Source organism: Dipodomys spectabilis, unplaced genomic scaffold (assembly GCF_019054845.1).
Source record: "Dipodomys spectabilis isolate Male_0828 unplaced genomic scaffold, ASM1905484v1 ptg000054l, whole genome shotgun sequence".
NCBI lineage: Eukaryota > Metazoa > Chordata > Mammalia > Rodentia > Heteromyidae > Dipodomys > Dipodomys spectabilis.
Genome location: NW_024870731.1, coordinates 9332286 through 9348727, shown reverse-complemented (window position 1 = coordinate 9348727; position 16442 = coordinate 9332286). Strand labels below are relative to the sequence as shown.

Genomic DNA, 16442 nt, shown 5'->3' with positions numbered 1-16442 from the left:
CACTCTGATCCATCCTAATATAAAAATGCATTATTAATATCTACCTTTAATGTATTCGTTTGCTCAACAGTTTGGGAAACAAACAAAAAGACCTTCATCTGGCTTATATATACCCTCTACTATTGCTTGTTTCTTCCATCTTGCCTAGTCCGCCATATACCCACTTTGCTGTAGCTATATTGTATTTGTGCTAATACTAGGACTTGAACGAAGGTTCTAATACTCTCTCTTGGCTTTTTTCCCCTTAAAGCTCTTGCTCTACCACTTGTGTCACACTTTTAAGCATGTTTTGTGTTTGTTGGTTGGCTTACTTTTTTTTTTTTTTTAATTTAATTTTATTTTATTTGAGAACATACTGTACAGAGGGGTTACAATTACATGGGCAGGATAATGCATACATTTCTTACCAAGCATTGCAACCTCCTCCTTTGTTTACCCTTCACCTCCCTTCCCAGCCTCCCCCCTCCCTCCCACCCAATCATACCCCCCCACCACCCCTCCCCACCGACATTGTAAAGCTGGTTTTGACATGACATTTTGTACTTCTCATTGTTGCAACAGGTCCACCTGAATCCTTAAACGACTTGTTTGTCCCCATCTCCTCCACATGTTATACTGACATCAAATATAGTGAAAGCGGGGGTTACACTGTGGGGGAGGGACATACAAAGCAACCAAGAAATAATCTTATAAATGCGTTAGAAACACATGCATGAAAGAAACAAAAACATTAAAATACATATTTGAGGTTTCGTTTTCCTAACATCACATTATCTGACTTTTTCCGCTTGACTTATACCTATACTAGATATTGCAAATAAGGGAAACCATGGGACCTATGTTTCTTTGGGCCTGGCTTACTTCACTTAATATAATTTTTTCCAAGCCTTTCCATTTCCTAACAAATGGGGAAATGTCATTCTTTCTGATGGAGGCATAGAATTCCATTGTGTATATATACCACATCTTCTTGATCCATTCATCTACTGAGGGGCATCTGGGTTGTTTCCATGTCTTAGCTATGGTAAATAATGCTGCAATAAACATAGTTGTGCTGGTAGCTTTAGTGTGGCCTTGTGTGTGATCATTTGGGTAAATGCCCAAAAGTGGGATTGCTGGGTCATTGGGGAGCTCTATGTGGAGTCTTTTGAGGAACCTCCATACTGCTTTCCAAAGTGGTTGAACAAGTTTACATTCCCACCAACAATGAAGTAAGGTTCCTTTCTGTCCACATCCCCTCCAGCATCTGTTGTTGTTAGAGTTCTTGATTTTTGCTGTTCTAATTTTGTTTTTTTTTTGCTGGCTAACTGAAGAGTCTCACAAACTTTTCTGCTGGGCTAGCTTTGAATCTTGATACTCAGATCTCAGCTTTTGGAATAGCTAGGGCTGTGGATGTGAGCCTCCAGCACCTGGCTTCTTATTCCCTTATGTAGTTCCACTAAATAAAATGAGGAAGATCTTTGTCCCATTAATGTAGAAAGTTGCTTCAGGGAAGCACTGTGGTTTCACTCAGGTAAATGTCACTCTGAGCTCTTCCATAATCTGCCCTAAGTTTAAATCCACGCTGGCTGTCCCTAGCTGCACTGCACATACCTTGTACACAATGATTTTGCTTTTCTGAGGAGGAGGCTATAAGGACATTGCATCTACCCCTTTATCAAATCTTTTAATTCAAAGGAAATTTGAGAGGAGGCAGGGTTCTAAGAGTGAAGTACCTTTTTCAGCTATAATGATAGATGATGTGTGAAAATATGTCACAAAAAGAATAAAAGAATAGAATTTGGTTCATGTTTGCTTCTTCTACAGATGCTCATATCTCCTCTCTGTGTCTGTGTCTGTCTATCTGTCTCTCTCTCTCTCTCTATGTCTCTGTCTCTCTGTCTCTCTCTCTCTCCCTCTGTCCTGGGGTTGGAACTAGCTTTGTGTTTGCTAGGCAGGTGCTCAACCACTTGAGCTATGCTCTCAGACCTGTTCAATTATTTTTTAGATATAGGCTCATACTTTCTTCCTGAGTCAGCCCTGAAACACCATACTTCCACCTTCACCTCCCAGATAGCTAGGATTAGAGACAAGAATAATCCTGACAGACTGGTTCATTAAGATAGTATTCTGCTGTTTTTGCACAGATTAACTTCAAACAAAAATTCTCTCATTTCTGCCTCTAGGCACTTCTGATTACAAGCATGCTCCATAGCACACTTATTTCCTCTTTTAATGACATTGTAGTCAGAGAAGTTTGATTAATTTACAACAGTTTGAAGTATTAATTTCTTTATAGTAGTGTAGTATGGCTACTTAAATACACAAAGAATTAGTCATTTGGAATTGAAGATATCTAAACAGGATGGGTAAGAAGACTTGAAGAGAAAGATGTAAGTTAAGAATTGTTTTGTGCTCTAGAGGTTTAATGCTGGTTCTAAAACAATCATCCATTCCCTTCAAAGTACTGCACCAAACAGGTGTATTAAGAAAGTGAGAAGATGAAGAATACTAGCTATGAATGCCTCATGTTGAAATTAACGTTGCTAAAATTCAAGTCTTGTTAGATCAATGAAAACACTGTACCTCCACTTTCCTCGCTGCAGGATATTAAGGCACTTAGGCAAATATCTCTTTCAGAGTATAACTTCAGTGCATAATTTGGAAAGGAAATCCATCATCTAGTTCTTTTCTACTTTCTCTGGATTTTTTTTTGGCATTTTCAAGCATAATGCTTTACCTAAAAACCCTTCAACACACATATTATAAGATTTCAGGAATTAAGGCCATATTCTGAGACTTCTACCTATTAAAAACAATCAAGCTTAAGTAACCAATTTAGGTAGCCTCAGAATAGGTAGCTACTGGGTTCGAGAATTCTCACTAGTATTGTTCTAGAGGATTCTGAAGAGTGACAGTGGGTGTTTTCTGCCACCATTATCCCCACCATTCTGTGGAAATGTCAGGCAGAAAATCGACTAAAGAGACCCAATATAAAGTTAGAAACTTGCCCAAAACTCTAAAGTATTATTTCTGATGCATTATTCTTAAGCTACAAATACATTTGTCTAAGACTCTGAAGTATTAGTATCAAAAGGAATGACATAAATTGGTGACACATAAGTATATCTTAAAATGGAGGTCAAATTAAGGATGACATGTACTCAAAATGGTTTATATGTTTCATCTTTTTGGGAAAGGGGGAAAATGTGGTTCTGCTAGCACTTAGAGGAATTACTTGTTCTCAGGTCACAGATCAGCCAACAACCAGAATCAAAGCCTGAAAACTCTTCCATCAGACACAAGCGCTCTGCAGGGTTGACTATGGAGGGAAGGAAAGTGTGGGACAAGCCAGGTGGCAGTGGATCTTGCCTTTCATCCTAGCTGCTCAGGAACATTACAGTTCAAAGCTAGCCTACACAGACAAGTCTACAAGTGTCTACTTCCAATTCACCATCTAAAAGCGAGACTTGGGGAATGGTTCAAGTAGTAGAGAGCCAGCCAGGAGCTGAGAGAGTGTTAGTTGAAACCGTGGCATCACAAGATGGATGCAAAATCTGCTTGTGGTACCAGTTTCTCCATGGCTATTTCTATCCCTCAGACATCATGGAACCATACATAGAGCAGAGTTTGAGAAAGTTCACCATCACATTTCAAATCAATGGGGTGACTAGAAACTGACAAAAGACGAGACACACCAGTGCCGTATGCTATTTGATTCTTTCTAATAAAAAGTGAGAACCGTCTATCAACTCTGTAAAATTTAAAGACAATGTGGGATGCATGTTGTTGCTTTCTAATTTGAAAAAGATGAAGGTACATTTTAGCTTGCCTGACATATGCATATAACGCACAGAATACCCTTGCCCCAATTCTCCTAGGTTCTGACTTTTCCTTTCTGGATTTTCTTAACCACTAGTTGGTTTGACAAGTTCAAACCCATGGACTACTGGTACTATAAAATTCTATCCATCAAAATCTCCTAACGCAGCTCTGATATTCTCACTAAAAAATCATGAGAGCAAATAAACAGCTCATTTCTCTTCAAGCAAATTGGCAACTGTGTGTACTTAAGGTGGAAATAGTTCTCTGTTAATTAACCTGTTAGGTGAAATATTCCGATTCTCAAAAACTCCCAGAGGATGAAGTACAGAGAAGCACTTCTTAGCCCTTAAGCTAAACCATCAAAGTAGATTATATGAGAATCCTTTTGTCTTATTCAACACAGTCTGTAGCACACAGGATAATGTACTACTTACAATGCTTCAATTGTGACACAGTGGAAAAATGACTTCTTTCTGAGAACATTTTCAGCCTTTGGAATGTCTTTGGTCTCTCAGAAAGTCAAAGGAAATCTACTATTGTTTGCTTGCCTGAGTTTATGCCCATTGTGTTTAAACAGAATAAGCTCATTTTCAAATTTCTTTCCATGGAATGCAAAACACTAGCTGAGCTAAATCATTGTGCTAATCTTAAAGAGAACTTTGGTGATTGCAGCAGAACTGGCTAGTGTTGTTATTATATTAAACCATGTTCACCATAACAGGTCTAAGTGTTTTAAACTTGTCTCATGGTGTTCTCTTCAATGAAGTCTGAAGCTACATAATCACTTACAGCTTTTTTTCCCCCTGTATTTGTTGAGTGTGGCTCTGTCCTTGAGCTTTTCTCCTCAAGGCTAGTGATCTACCACTTGAGTGACAGCTCCACTTCCAGATTTGTGTGGCTAACTGGAGTTAAAAGTCTTAGGGAATTTCCTGCCTGGGTTCGTTTTGAACAGTGATCCTGCTAGTATTCAAAGCATGACCCACTGGCTCCTGGCATCTTATAGCTCTTAAAAAGAACCGTTGTCTCCTTCCTTCCTTCCTTCTTTCCTTCCATTCTTCCTTCCTTCCTTTCTTCCTTCCTTCCTCCATTCCTCCATTTTCTCCTCCTCCTTTCCCTTTGGCTGAACATTCTTGTCCTGTTCCCCCTTTTTCTCCTCTTGCTCCCTTCTCCTACTCCCAGAATGCTATCATATCATGCAGAGGAACAGCACAGAGTCACCTTTTCTGTGCTAATTAATTTTGAATATTCACAATTACTAGACAAAACCAGTAGGAAAGAAAAGCAAAATAGTCACTTGCCTTGATATCCCTCCCTCTATCTGCCTATCTGCCTTCTGTGTAGTCTCCCTGATCCTTCTCCTGGAGCTCCTGGAAGAAGTACTCTGGGTTTGTGTTGACTGAGTAACTGACATAGGCAGGTGCATTAAGTTAGATTTTGTGGTTTTACCTCCAGCCCAACAGGTAATACAGAGAACAGGGTGTGGAATCGTGATATTGAACTAGGCCTCATGAACATTGTCCAAAAGTATTCTTTGAAATCATTTTAAAGATTCACTGTTGTCATTATCTGTGTGTCAATATGAGAAAAAATGAAGAACAGAAGGGACACATTGAGGATCTGGGAGAAAATTATTATGGAACAGGGCATTTTTTAATGATTCCCTTCCAAAGATCTTTAAGTATAGTCTATCCTAAGCCCATTCTTTATTTCTTTTATTCCTTTTTGCTGCTGCTTCTTGTTCTTCTCATTTTTCTTTTCTTCTTCTTGTTTCTATAGTTAACGAATTCTCTCTCTCTCTCTCTCTCTCTCTCTCTCTCTCCCTCACCATTCTAGTATTGCGATTCAGCTCAAGTCTCACATTTCCTAGGCAAGTACCATTTGAACAATGCCTCTAGCACATTCTTGGCTTGGGTGTGTGTGTGTGTGTGTGTGAGTGTACGCACGCATGTGTGTGTAAATTTTCACTTTCTCCCTTTATTCCTTAATTACCTCTCACCCTAACACCACTGAACCTCCTGGTAGTTATTTTGATAAACAGTTTGTTGGTTTGGATTAATTTTGGGAGTGTCTGATTTTATGACCAGCCTGGATTGTTATTCTCCTGTATTTCCTTTTGTCACTAGGCTGAAAAGCAAGTGCCATTGTGCCCAGCCCGAGTGCTTTCTCCGTAGTTTGGGATAACAGGCTTACACCACCTCACCCATTCATTGTTGAGATGGGAGTATTATGTATTTCTATGCTCAGGCTGGCTTTGAATTACAGTCCCTTAATATCTGTTTCCCAAGTGGCTAGTATTATACTTTATGGATCCCTGACTGAATTTTAAAGCCTACTTGCACCTTTAATTTTGTATAGTTACTAATTTTAAAGTACAGAACTCAGGGTCTTCAATGGATTTAGCATTCAGTACCCGTTACTAGACACTGGAGAGTCCTGGATTCTGTGTAGCTCTTTACATTGTCACTTAATGATGTCTTCTACAGGGAACTGAGCCTGATGCCTCAAGACACAGGGACTGAGAGCCTGAGGTATTTCAGATGCTCACAAATCCCTGCCATCAGGAAGGCTTACTGGATTCCACCCATAAAGTAGTACTTTATGGAACTCGGAGGAAAGGAACTAGACCTACTCAGGATCCCACGATTTTTTCAACTCCCTGACTCCACAAAAGCAAGCAGAAAACTCAGAGCCAGTAACAGCTTTCTCCTTGGGGGTCCAAAATCCCAAAATGTTTGGTAAACACCTCTATCTTTATGTTGACTCATTTTTTTTTTGTTTGAATGACAAGAAACGTTTGTTTACTTACAAACGAAGATATCTACATACTTATACTCCCAGCCCAAAGCTGATGTTCAAACCTCAATAGCTCTCTCCTATTGCATCCATGTTTCCTTATTCACTAACTTCCCTTGTAAAACCTGCATTATTTTGTTGGAATTATTTAAAATTGTATCATTTTTGTTTTATATTATTATACCTGGTAAAAATCATACTACACAGCAATTGAGAGGATGGAATACTTTATCATTCACAAATATTTCCTTTCTAAATATTAGTCTATCCTCTGGTTTGATTCAAGAAATGCAGATTTGAGAAGGTATAACTTGCATTCAATTTTTTTATGCATGTACTGGTATTGGGAAATGCAAATGTTTTTAAGTTCTGAAACTAATGTCATTTAAAATTGTGAAAACAGGGCTGGGAAGGTGGCTCAGTGGTAGAGTGCTTGCCTTGCACACCTGAGGCCCTGGGTTTTATTCCTCAGCACCACATAAGCTGAAAAAGCCAGAAGTGGAGCTCTGGCTCAAGTAGCAGAGAGCTAGCCTTGAGCTAAAGAGCTAAGGGACAGTGCCAGGCCCAGAGTTCAGGCCCCACAACAACCAAAACTAAATAAAACTAAATAAAAAATGTGAAGACAGAATGGGGAGCACTATGAGGAATTCCTACAAATGCTGTACAGGAGGCTCCTGGTGGTAATCTTACCTGTTCCACAAAGGAAGATGCAGAAGATCATACTTCAAGGCCCACCCAGACAGATAAGCTAAGACATTCTAACTGCAATTAAACATCAAAAAGCTGGACTGGAGACATGGCTCAAGTGGTAGACCACCGGCCAATCAATCAAGCAAGGATGAAGACCCCTGAATTCAAACCTTTGTACTTACTTCAAGTTACTTCGTCTCCCATTGTGGGTGATACTGCAAGCATAACGTGGTTCAGTGAGGAATTAGGACCACCAGAGCCTGCTAGGCTGGAGTTTTTGTGCCAGTTTTCACAAGTGTGGCAGTGTGAAAACACTATGTGAGTCACTACAGCAGGCCTGCTGGGGAGTAATGGCAGGGTTCACTGCAGGCACAGGTGATGTTGTGGCCACGTCCTGACTGCATGATGTTGTCACGAGGACATCATAGTGCCACCAAATGAGGCAAGACAGACAACCAAACAGGTTTGGGGCATATCCAGTGATATTCATGGATATCATAGCTCTGGGGAACCAATTCCCTTGCACCTCCTAAAAAATTGGATTTAAGGGGAGTCAGGAATCCTCATACTTCGGTTGAATGTTGACTTTTACATTTAATCTAAAGCTCTTTCTATGGCTATTTGCATTCTCTGCAAACTGTTTATTTAAATAGACCCTTTATTATACTTCTGATTCACACCCAAACCTATGGAACCCATCAACAAAAGAAAAGATGGACAAATCATTTAATTTTGATGAATTCATTTTAAATTGTATTTATTAATAAAGATGGGGGCTTTATTTGAAATAAGGAAAGATAGTGGTAGTGCAATGAATAATGCAATAAGTACCACTTGTGAGGAAACAGCTTTTCATCTTTCAGGATCTAGGACTTCTGAAACATGGTCCAGCTCTTTGCTGAGTCAAGCTAGTTTTCAACCAAGAGAAGGTGACTAATGAGTCTCCACTGGAACATCCTACTAAAGCAATCAAGCTGTAGGTAGAGAAGACTTGTGTTAAGAGAAAGTAAAATAAACTTTCAGTCTTATTAGAAAGCTGGACCTGTCTCTTGAGTCCTGTTACAGAGTTTGATCTTCTACATTTAAAATTTCTGCCTTTGGCAGCCTGTAGGTGCTTCAGAGTTGGAAAGTGAGCGTTTGGTGGATTTTTTAAATCTCAAGTGTCCTGTATTTGATGAGTCACCGTTTGCCATTGTGGCAGAGGTTGCAGGAATGGCTTGGTTCAGGGATGAATTAGGGTCACGAGAGCCGGTTTGTCTGGAGATTTTCTTGCCAATTTTCTTCCGTCTGGTAGTATTAAGAACACTGTGTGAGTCGTTACCAGAGGTGTGCTGGGGAGTAATGGCAGGGTTCACTGCAGGCACAGGCATGGACATGGCCATATGTCCTGTTTGCATGTTGGTGTCATTAGGTGGTTGCATTGTAGGCACACTTAGGTCAATAATTGGTGCTTGCAAAGGTACTAGTTGGCTCAGAGACAAACTGTCAGGTTGTCCATTGAAGACCCCGACTGTCGGGTTTGGAAGGGCACCAGCACTAGATGGATAGCCAGTGTGTGGGCCTGGCCCCAGCATGTGCTGGGATTGTATAAATTGACTGTGGGAGTCTTGGATGCTGGAAATAATGCCACCGTGTGGCACATGGGCAGGAGCAGAATGGTACTGGTTCACTACAGAGAGGTTTGTCAAGACGGTTGGAGATGGAAAGATCGAAGCCTCTGACGGATGCGTTATATCCATCATGTTATCGTCATCGTCCATGGACGGTTTTAGTGGTGGGGAAGAGCCACTTCTGTGAACAATGACAACTGCTTGGTCCATGTTGGGAAGGACCGGAGGAGCAGAAGATATCGGAATAGAGGGATTGTACATTTGATGTACAACAGGGATCACATTGACAGAGTCATTAGGTGGTTGCATTGTAGGCACAGTTAGGTCAACAACTGGTGCTTGTAAGGGGACTGGTTGGCTCAGAGAGAAATTATTGTCAGGTTGCCCACTGAAAACCCCAAGAGTGGGGTGTGGAAGGGCACCAGCACTAGATGCATGGCCAGTATTTGGACTTGGCCCCTGCATGTGCTGGGATTGCATAAACTGATTGTAGGAGTCCTGATTGCTAGAAATAGTGTCACTCTGTAGCACATGGGCAGGAGCAGGATGGGCCTGGTTCACTACAGAGAGGTTGTTTGTCAAGATGGGAGGAGATGGAAAGATCGAAGCCTCTGATTGATGCGTTATATCCATCATGTTATCGTCATCGTCCATGGATGGTTTTAGTGGTGGGGAAGCGCCACTTCTGTGAACAATGACAACTGCTTGGTCCATGTTGGGAAGGACTGGAGGAGCAGAAGATATCGGAATAGAGGGATTGTACATTTGATGTACAACAGGGATCACATTGACAGAGTCATTAGGTGGTTGCATTGTAGGCACAGTTAGGTCAACAACTGGTGCTTGTAAGGGGACTGGCTGGCTCAGAGAGAAATTGTCGGATTGCCCACTGAAAACCCCTAGTGTGGGGTCTGGAAGGGCACTAGCACTAGGTGGATAGCCAGTATTTGTTGCAGGAGTGGCCTGGTTCAGGAATGAATTAGTGTCACGAGTGCCTGTGCGTCTGGAGATTTTCTTGCCAGGAGTTTTCTGTCTGGCAGTGTTGCAAACCCCAGAAGAGTCACTACAAGAGGTGTGCTGGGGAGTGATATCAACGTTCACTGCGGGCACAGGCATTGGCGTGGCCATATGTCCTGCTTGCAGGTTGGTGTCACTAGTCACAGTTAGGTCAATAATTGGTGCTTGCAAAGGTACTGGTTGGCTAAGAGACAAACTGTCAGGTTGTCCATTGAAGACCCCGACGGTGGGGTGTGGAAGGGCCCCAGCACTAGATGCATGGCCAGTGTGTGGGCTTGGCCCCGGCATGTGCTGAGACGGTATAAACTGATAGTGGTAGTTCTGCATGCTAGAAATAACGTCACTGTGTGGCACATAGGCAGAAGCGGGATGGGCCTGGTTCACAGCAGAGAGGTGGTGTGTCAAGATGGGAGGAGATGGAAAGATCGAAGCCTCTGAAGGATGTGTTATATCCTTCATATGATGATTGTCCATGGATAATTTCATTGGTGGGGAAGAGACATTTCCATGCATAAGGACAGCTGCTTGGTCCATGTTGGGATGGACCAGAGGAGCAGAAGATATTGGAAGAGAAGGATTGTGCACTTGATGCACAAGAGGGATCACATTGACAGAGTCATTAGGTGGTTGCATTGTAGGCACGGTTAGGTCAATAACTGGTGTTTGTAAGGGCACTGGTTGGCTCCGAGAGAAATTGTCGGATTGCCCACTGAAAACTCCAAGTGTGGGGTCTGGAAGGGCACTAGCACTAGGTGGATAGCCAGTATTTGTTGCAGGAGTGGCCTGGTTCAGGGATGAATTAGTGTCATGAGAGCCTGTGCGTCTGGAGATTTTCTTGCCAGGAGTTTTCTGTCTGGCAGTGTTGCAAACACCGTAAGAATCACTACAAGAGGTGTGCTGGGGTGTATTATCAGCATTCACTGCAGGCACAGGCATGGACATGGCCATATGTCCTGTTTGTATGTTGGTGTCATTAGGTGGTTGCATTGTAGGCACAGATAAGTCAATAATTGGTGTTTGCAATGGTACTAGTTGGCTCTGAGACAAACTGTCAGATTGTCCATTGAAGACCCCAGTGGTGGGGTATGGAAGGGCACCAGCACTAGATGCATGGCCAGTGTGTGGCCTTGGCCCCGGCATGTGCTGGGATTCTATAAACTGATTGTAGGAGTTTTGTTGGTTAGAAATAATGTCACTGTGTGGCACATGGGCAGGAGCAGGATGGGCCTGGTTCACTACAGAGAGGTTGTTTGTCAAGATCGGAGGAGATGGAAACATAAATGCCTCTGAAGGAGGTGTTGTATCCATCATGTTATCGTCGTCCATGGATAATTTCATTGGTGGGGAAGAGCCACTTCCGTGAGTAAGGACAACTGCTTGGTCCATGTTGGGAAGGACCGGAGGAGCAAAAGATAGCGGAAGAGAAGGATTGTGCATCTGCTGCACAAGGGGGATCACATTGACGGAGTCATTAGGTGGTGGCATTGTAGGCGTGGTTAGGTCAATAACTGGTGTTTGTAAGGGGACTGGTTGGCTGAGAGAGTAATTATTATCAGGTAGTCCACTGAAAACCCCAAGTGTGGGGTGTGGAAGGGCACTAGCACTAGATGCATGGCCAGTATTTGGGCTGGGTCCCTGCATGTGCTGAGACTGTATAAACCGATTGTGGGGGTCTTGCTTGCTGGAAATAGAGTCACTGTGTGACATTGTGTGCTGTGGTTGCACAACAGAGATGGCATTGGTGGAATAGTGATCATTTTGAGGGACCAAGGTTTGGGAAGAACAGGACCCCCTGGTAGGAGGTAGGTTGGTGGGGGCTGGCCCCATCCCAAGTTGCCCCTGGTACAGACTGCAGGGTATTTGGGGAACTGGATAGGTATAGGGTGTTGCAGGGGCAGTGGGGTCTGGGCCCACGGTGACATGGCCCTGAGGCGGACTGCAGAGCGCCTGGGGTACTGGTGGGCTGGTGGGCACTGGCCCATTCGGCAAGTGTCCTGGTTGCAGGCCACAGGGGGCCTGAGGTATTGGTTGTGGGGGAGGTATAGGTGGGCCGCTGGGTACGGGCCCATTCATAAAGTTTCCCTGTTGCAGGCTATTGGGAGCCTGCGGCAATGCACAGGAGTCAGTGGTGGAGACTTGGGGAGATGAGTAAATGACGGCTGCAGATGGTGGTGTGGTATCCATCTGAACAATATCGTCATCTGTGGCCGGCTGCAGGCTCACATGACAGGATAGGCTGGGGGCGGCTGCAGCCATATCAGTGGTGGTAGTGTTCATGGGAAGTGGGACTACAGGGAGGGTGGGGAAGGGAAGAGGACGGGAATCAGGAGAAGTAGCAGTGTTAGATTCCTTTGTGCAGGGGAGAATGGAATGATCAGGAAGAGGAAGTTTGGAGGGGAGAGAAGTGGTAGGGGTTGCAGCTCTCATTAAAGGGGCATGGTTTCCATTTGTATCATTTAGAACCCCCAGTTGAGAGGCTGGGGTACCAAAAGGAAGAGAGTCTGCAGGAGGAGCCAAAGAGGAAATGAGGATTTTAGGTGCCAGACCCTCGTTAGAGTTTGATGAGGATGCTGGCACAATGTTGGCCCCAGCAGCCTGCTCTTCCACATTAGCGGTGCTGAGAAGAGCTGGGATGTTTAAAGTGCAGGCAGGCAGGGTCACAAAGACATAAGTCTCTACAACAGGTGGAGGAACAGAAGAGGCAGTGTTGATGTCACTGCCATCTGTCACTTCTGTTCTCCCTGAGCATTTTGTCTTACAGATTTTACTATGAGTAGACTGAGTGGTGTTACAAATGTCCACGTCTTTCTGCATGTCCATGCATGGAAGTTTAGGAGGAGGGGGAAGCTCACTGCGACCCCACTGTACGGGCACTGGCACAATCTCTGGCAAAGGCAGAGCTGATGGCAATGCTGCTTTCCTTTTGGATGCTCTGTGAGCTGCCAGATTTGGGGTAGCAGGGCTTGCTGGTGGTCTAGCTGTGGGTGTTTCAACTGCCACCCCCTTCACTGACTCCAGGGAGTCCTGTGGTGGACGAGCTTTGGGCTTTACACTCACTGCCCCCTTGGCTGACTCCTGAGAGTCTGGTAGATGAGCTCTGGGCTTTTCACTGTCCACCATCTTCGCTGACGCTTGGGAGTCTTGTGTTGGATAAGCTTTGAGCTTTTTACCCACTACCCCCTTCGCTGACTCCTGGGAGTCTGGTGGTGGACGAGCTTTGGGCTTTTCACTGTCTACCCCCTTCGCTGACTGCTGGGAGTCTGGTGGTGGACTTGCGGTGGGCTTTTTGCCCTCCACCACCTTACCTGACTCCTGGGAACGTGAGCCGTTCGGCGGTTGGTTTTCACCCAGATTGTCCGCGGTGGTGTTTTGCGAGCTGGGAATGTCACGGCCATGAGATTGGGTACCTAGAGGAGACACAAGCACCTTTTTGTTCCTTTCTACACTGGGAAGAGTCCCGGGCTGGGGAGTAAGGCAGCATCCATTGAGAGTAAGTCTCTCCTGACGGTCACAGGACGGCATGGTGCCGTTGCTCCGTTGCTAGGTCATCCCCTCCCACTGGCCTGTCCCTGATGGTCTCCCTGAAGTTTGAACTCACCCTCTTGGCCTTCGAACTCGTCGCTGTTGGAGTCGGGAAGAGGGACGTCCCACGGCATCCTGGGCACCACAAGATGATTGCGCGGTCTGGGTGTTGCAATTCGGGCTGTGGACTCGAGCTGACCCGAAGGGGTGCTTGGGCTGCTGGGGGTTTCCAACCCCGAGTCTCCAGCTGGCAGCGGAGGCGCAGGTCTTTTTGGCGATCGCTCTGGAGACGCCGGAGGGCCCTGCCCCGGGGTGGTGTCCGAGGCCTCCGGCTCAGGGCACCTCCTCTTGGGGGCCCTGGGTGGACCGGCTGGTGGCAGCGCCGGCCTGGGACCCGTCCTGACCTTCCTACAGATGGGACAGCGTGCAGGCTCGGGTCCTGCGCTGCGACCCCACCTCGGGAAGGTGAGGCCGCGCAGCTCATCATACAATTTACTGAGAACGTTTGCCATGACGGGCAAATATGTGCGAATTATCAGCTATGAGAGGGAGAAGGGGCGGCAGCGATCCTTCTCCTCGGGTCGCTGAGGACGCACTGCCCAGCCTGGCCTCTGTGACATCACCTGCGCATTCCACAGACCAAGTGCGCCGCACGCGGAGGCCGCGCGGCAGGCTCCAAGTCCCGTTTGAACCCCACATTCTTCTGATGGTCACGCAGATGCTAGTGGCCCAGGCAGCCCCTGGACCCAGCATGAATGGGAGAAGCTCTCCATTCATCCACCTTCTTGCAATCCTAGTATCTGAGTTACTGTCTATTTCCATAGTCCATCCAGGACCCTCTTCCACATTTCTTATCTATGGTGAGCACAAGCACTGGTCCACAGGCATCATCTCCTCACATCAGGCTCCAGGGCACCAACTGTCAGCACAGCTTCATGCCCCTCTCTCTTGGACTTGAGTCTTGCACACTAAATGCATTTCGTGTAGGTGGAGGAATTCAACGGTGTCGTGGACTTCCTGTGGGCTTTTTGCCCCCCACCACCTTACATGATCCCTGGGAGTTTGATCAGTCTGGGAGTTGTTTTTCACCCAACCTGTCCTTGGCACAGCTTTGGGAGCTGGGGATCTCACAGGGTAACTGCAGGAGACACCAGTATCTTTCAACATTGGGAAGATTTCCCTGCTGGGAAGTAGGGGAGCATCCACTGCAAGTGAAGGCTCTCCTCATGTATAGATTGTATACGATCTCTTTGGATGTGTGCTAAAGAAATTCAGTAGCCTGTTAATCCATATAAATACCAAGCTAGTTTTCTGGTCTTTATGGAAGGTGTGGACAAATCACACAACTCATTGGTTTGCTAGCAAAGAATGGAACCTAATTTGCACTTCATGAGACACCAGTTGGGTGTACTGTTCAAGAACATTAGGGTCAAGTTAATATAAGTTTAGATTTCCTTATGCCCAAGACCAGAGTTCTCCTACTGGAGGTATGGACAAGGGATATATACATAGGATGATTGAAAGAGTTATAATACAATATCACTCGTAATATAAGGTAGTGATAAACAGATGAGAAAACATACATTCATCTTTTGGGACTCAGGCTGCTCATAGATGGCATCCCACAAGTGTTAATTAAATTATTATCGATTTTATTATTGTATGCTAGTCAATCTGCTAAGAATTTTACGTACGTTACTTAACCTATTCCTCAGTAATTTCAATAGGTTTGCGCAACTGGAGTTGTAATTTTACAAAGATGAAATACGAGGCGCATATATTTTTCTAGGGAAATGAGGAAGGTACTTCTGAGCTAGCTTCTTATATATAGCCACTGTGTATCCAAAGCCAGGGCTGGCAGATCTTAGAGCTAGATTCTAGTTTGTGAACAAGAGAAATAGTTAGAAAACATGGTTCTGTTTTATGCCAGACTGCCTAGGAAACTTCAAGCCCTTGAACTTTTTATTATTGGTTTACACATTTCCCTAACCATAAGGATTGTCTTTATTTCCATTGCGTTTAATACTTTACATGAATACTTTTCTGTACCGACCCCAATGTCTTCCTTCCCTGTTTGCACCATAAGAAATTTATTAAAGTATGTGAGAAAAATATACAAGGCAAATATATGTTACCCCAAGCAAAAAAAAAAAAAACAGATTTTAAAACTCTTCACTCTATGCCTCTCTTCTGTTTAACTAATTATTTATAATAACCAAGTTATCGAGTCAGTCCGTATGCCTATCAACAAATGAATGGATAAAGAAAAGACAGTCTATATAATGTAGTTTTATTCAGCCCTAAAATAGAACAAAACTATGTTTTCTGCAGAAAAATGAACAGATCTTGAATGTTTTCTCTCATATATGGAATTGGATTTTAAAATAAAAAAGGTGTATCAAGTGCCAGTGGTTTATACCTCTAATCCTAGCTACTTAGGAAGTTGAGATCTGAAGATTGTAGTTCAAAACCAGCCAGAACAGGAAAGCCTGTGAGACCCTTATCTCCAATGAACTATGATGATCTCTCATGTGGTAGATTACTAGTCTTGAGCAGAACAGCTCAAGGATACTGGCTAGGCCTTGAATTACAGCTCCAGGACCGGCACACGTACACACGAATGAGCAATCATGTGAACACACACACAGATATTACAAAAGTGTGAGAGGTTATCTTAAGGAATAAAAGTGCCATAAAGAAACTTGCTGTATTATATAATTTATAATAATAATAAGTAATCAAAATCAAAATGAATGCATCTGACATAGTATTTTAAAATTTTTAATAAATACAGATCTACTTAGAGATCAAAGCTGTTAATTTACGATGAAAAAGAATGATAATTATCAAACAGAAAGATACTGAACCTAGGAAGTTCTTAAGTGACTATATGATAAGACCCTTACTTATCACCAGATAATGAGGCATCCAGATCCAATTGTCACTCTTCCTCAGAGAGGTCGTGAGAGCTATGTCTGGGCAGTGTAGGGCATCATTTGATCACAA

General features: G+C 44.0%; 1 long non-coding RNA gene across 2 annotated transcripts in view; it reads left to right on the top strand.

The window, feature by feature from the left end:
- The window catches only part of LOC122108155, a 43550-nt gene extending 36772 nt beyond the window's left edge, over nucleotides 1-6778 (top strand). The window contains exon 5 of one of the 2 annotated variants that reach the window (XR_006147486.1): nucleotides 6288-6778. This is a non-coding gene — a long non-coding RNA (uncharacterized LOC122108155). Of the gene's footprint in view, nucleotides 1-3227; nucleotides 3302-6287 lie in introns of those variants that run through there. The other variant, XR_006147487.1, reaches the window with a different exon arrangement.
- The last annotated feature ends 9664 nt before the right edge of the window (nucleotides 6779-16442 follow it).